This window comes from Symphalangus syndactylus, chromosome 17, assembly GCF_028878055.3.
Source record: "Symphalangus syndactylus isolate Jambi chromosome 17, NHGRI_mSymSyn1-v2.1_pri, whole genome shotgun sequence".
Taxonomy (NCBI): domain Eukaryota; kingdom Metazoa; phylum Chordata; class Mammalia; order Primates; family Hylobatidae; genus Symphalangus; species Symphalangus syndactylus.
Genome location: NC_072439.2, coordinates 98,926,480 through 98,930,978, shown reverse-complemented (window position 1 = coordinate 98,930,978; position 4,499 = coordinate 98,926,480).

Sequence of the window (4,499 nt, the reverse complement as noted above, 5' to 3'; positions counted from 1 at the left end):
GAGCTGCGATTCCCGCCTGGGGAGTTTCCGCGGCGGCTTCGCGCTGGAATCCAGAAGGAAGCTCGGGAAGGCCGGGCCCGGCGCGGGCGGGAACAGGCGCCTCCCAGGGAGCCCTGCCGCCCACGGGCGCCACCTGGCGCTGCTACCTGAGGCGCCGCCCCCGGCCCGCGCGGCCCTTCCCGCCAACCGCCGCCTCCCGCCACCTGGAGCCGCGCGGGCCGCACCGGAGGAGGCCGGTTGCCCAGGAAACCGCTGAGTCCGGGCTTCCCGCCGCCCGCCCCGCAGGGTCGCCCGAGGGGCCCGCCAGCCTCCTCCCCGCAGCCCTGCGTCCCCGTCCGCGAGGTCCCCTGGGGACGAGGTGGCCACCGAGGCACCTACACCCGGAGGCCGCAGCCAGGCCCTCCAAGGAGACCAGGCCCCCGGCGCCAACGCGACCCGGCCCTTGGGACAGCGGCCTCTCCTGGCGGGGGAGGGAGGGAGACCGGACCAGGGTGACGGGGAGAAACCCACCAGGGACCCCTAGGGGAAGGGCGCGCTCGGGGAGAAGCCTTCGCCAGCAGGACCTTGTCCGGGGTGGGGGCTCCAGCTCCTCCGACCGCCCGTGCGCTGGGAGGGAGGCCGACCCCGCGGAACTGCGTGCCCTGCCTCGTCCCCCACTGTGGCCGCGCCAGCTCCATCCCGGGCCAGCCGCGTCCACGGATCCCCCTCCTGAGTCTCCTCAGGCTCTCGCCTCCCCTACCCCCATGGGATGCCCACCGCCCGCACCCACGCCCAAGCCTGGCAGCAGCCGCCGCCCCCGGCCTGAAGGGAGCCGGAGGTGACCCAGGCCGCGGGCTCCCGAGGCCCCCTGAAGGGCTGGGCGTGGGGACATGCCATTCTTCTGGGTTCCGAGCGGGGGTGAGCTCCGTCTCCTCACCCGGCCCTGCACCTACTGGGCCTGGGGACCACTCACTCCCCGTTCCCGCCCCTGCGCGAGGCAGCAGAAAGAGCCTGGCCAGGGCCTCTCTCTACTCCATTTTGCCACAGTTGTCTGAGAAGCCAGAAAAAGTTTCCAGAACTGCCAGCCCTTAAAAAAAAAAAAAGAAAAGGAAGAGAAGAAATGGGAGCAGGCAGCCCTCGTCAGCAGACGGGGAGCCGCGTGGGCCCGGAGCTATTTACATTCCGGTCTGCGGGGGCTCGGGGATGCTGGTGACAGGCCTGGTTCCTGGTGGCTCGCCCCCACCTGTGGGCGTCGGGAAGGATCCCTTCCATCTCTCAGCCGCAGAGGAGGCCCTGGCAGCGTCCGGGCTGTAGCCATGCAATCCCAAGGAGTCCTGGTCACCCCACCGGGAGGGGCCACAAGGACCTGGGCCTCTGCCACCAAGCTTTGTCCCCTCTTGCTGTAGGGAGCCAGTGATTCTCCTCCGACCCGATGATTGCTTGCTTTTTTTAAAAGGGAGATTTGTGCGGTGAGAAGTGTGTTTCTGTGTGGCTACTCTGGGCTAGTGTGCTGTGGGCCATTGAAGGTGTGGCCTGCATGGGTGTAGTGTAAGTGACGTTGGATTGTCAGGTGGCAGTAGGGGGCCCCTGCTGTGTCAGTGCTAGTGAAAGATGTTGGTTTGTTTCTAAAATAAAGCCAAACAAGCCTGCACGTGCAGAGGCTTGGACCCTGATAGAAACTTCCTGCTGCCGATTTGTTTTGTTTTGTTTTGTTAGGCGCTCAAAGGCCTACCTGCTCCACCCAGAATGGCAGATTCCATTGTCCAAGAGCCAGTCAGGGACCACTCTCGTCCTCTAGTCAATGAGGCCCCCAACGCCCTTCTTCGACCTGGACTGGTTCTCTGGCTCTTGTAGGGCCTCCGCTGTCCTGGCACATTCCAGCTGCCTGCACCCCATCAGTCTCTGAGGTATCTGCCCCTCTGGGGATGGGTGCAGAGAAGGGTGCAAGCTTCTCTGCTGCCCCCTGCCCCACACCTCCAAAATAAGCGGCCCACATCTTTTCTCTGGCAAACTCGCTGCTAACTCACTGGAGGAGAAGCGTGGGGAGCTGATCTCCCAGAGACCCTACAGTGGGTGCTCTGTGGTATGTACTGAGGTGGGGGTGGGCCCGGCTGGTCTTTATCAGTGCTCTGCTCTCCCTCTGGAAGGGCAGGTTTCTCTGCTTCCCTCTCTCATGGCTTCGCTTGGCCCCCACACCACCACTCCGCACCGCTGTGGCCATCTCCCAGGGCCAGGTCTTGCCCACCACTGCACACAGGCCATTTGCCATGAAGTCGGCTCAGTTATCACAAAGTCAGTCAATTCCTGGGGACCTAGATGGCCAGAGCTGACCGACCTTGTCTCTGCATCACATGGCCCAGTCTCAGCTGCACAGTCACTCCAGCTCGCCTCATGCTACCACTTCCCCACCCTGAACTTTTGGAAAAGGAAAGTTAACTTTTGGGCACCCTAGCTCCTCATCTGAAAAACACACAGTACGATCACCGGCTTGATGGGGTGGCTGTGAAGATCGAGTCTAAGACACAAAACACTCAGCACAGTGCTTGGCACACGGCGGGTGCAGGAAGGATGTTCACTGTCTACTGCTGCTACTCCAGAGCCTATTTTCTTGTCTTCAGTTTCAAATTCCTGAGAGAGATCATCCGATTGGCCCAGTGTGCGTCAGGCATCTACCACTGGACCAGTCAGCACAGGTCAGAAGCAGGGTGTATAGCAGACACATGGCCACCGAGGCCCCAGAAAAAGGAAATGAAATCCTTGTGAGTCAGGCAGCCAGCCATTCCCCAGTGCCCCCATGGCTACCGGGCCTGTTGTACGGCTATTGGCCATTTGTGGGCAAATACTTACTGATACCTGTAAGTACCACCCCTAGACCTAGGCAAGACGGACCCTAGTTCTCAGTTTTGTGCTTTCAAGCAGTGGTTTCAGACCTTGGTGTGCACATTAATTGCCTGGGGATCTTGTTAAAATGTAGATTCTGGTTCAGAAGGCCTAGCGTGAGGCTGAGAGTCTGCAGTTCTGACCAACTCCCAGGTGGTGCCTGCGCTGGTGGTCCAGGGACCACACTTTGAGAAGCAAGCCTTCAGAGGCCTCCCCCAGACCGCAACCTACACCCCACCCACAGAGGGAGGAATCACAGGGAAAAGGGATGCGTTCACTCAGGGGTCATCTTTTTTTTTTTTTTTTTGAAACGGAGTCTTGCTCTGTTGCCCAAGCTGGAGTGCAGTGGCACACTCTTAGCTCACTGCAACCTCCACCTTCCGGGTTCAAGCGATTCTCCTGCCTCAGCCTCTCAAGTAGCTGGAACTACAGGCACCCACCACCATGCATAGCTACTTTTTGTATTTTTCGTAGAGATGGGATTTCACCATGTTGGCCAGGATGGTCTCGAACTCCTGACCTCGTGATCCGCCCAGAACTCCTGACCTCGTGATCCGCCCACCTCGGCCTCCCAAAGGCCTCCCAGAGGGATTACAGGCATGAGCCACCGCACCCAGCCCCAGAGCCCATTTTTCACACCATGTTCCAGACACCCAGAATCCTGGAATTTATACCCCAAACAGCCCTGAGCCAGCTTCCAGGGTTAGGAGGGCCCGTTACCTAGATTCTGCCTCCCAAGGTGGCCAAAGCTCTTGCAGGAGGTGTAGTTGAGCGTGATGAGCAGGCTGCCGTGTCCTCTGCAATGCACAAGGCCCTCGAAGCGTGGGTTGCAGCCTGGATGGGAAGAGAGCGGGTGGGCTATGGTAGGGAAGCCTGTTCTCTCCACAACTCCTATTCTAGGCTGCTGAGTCTTTATAAAGGTTTGTTTGTCAAAGTAGGAGGACAGGACACATTCTCTTTAATAGCTTGTTAGCTTGATTTGTAACATTTAAATGTGGAGCCACATGGTCTGTTGGTACTCTTGTCCTAGGCCCCACAAGTGCTTGGGGTCGGCCAGCCTGCTATGTGCACAGCCCTGTGCTCAGCGCTCTGGAAGGTACAAAGAAGTACATGGCCTACGAGCCCTGCCCTTGGTCTCATTTGGAGAGGCCACTGAGCTAGTGTGGTAGAACACTGCTGTGCAGGAGGGACAGTGACAGGATAGACAGGGCCTTGTGGCCCTCACGGCACAAGCCATCACCCCCAGCTTCAGACTCCTCCCCAGGTGTTCTTGACTGTTTACAATGAGGACGTATTCCTCAGGACGACGTTCTTGAAAAAGATTCACACAACATTTACGATAGGTATAAATGCTACAATTTTTAAAAAAGATATATTAGGCTGGGTGTGGTGGCTCACACCTGTCAACCCAGCCCTTTAGGAGGCTGAGGTGGAAGAATTGCTTGAGCCCAGGAATTTAAGACCAGTCTGGGCAACATAGTGAGACCCCATCTCTACAAACAATTTTTTAAAAAATTAGCCAAGTGTGGTGGCCCACACCACTCCAGCTACTTGGGAGGCTGAGGTGGGAGGATCACTTGTGCCTGGGAGGTGGAGGTTCTAGTGAGCCATGATGGTGCCACTGCACTCCAGACCAGACC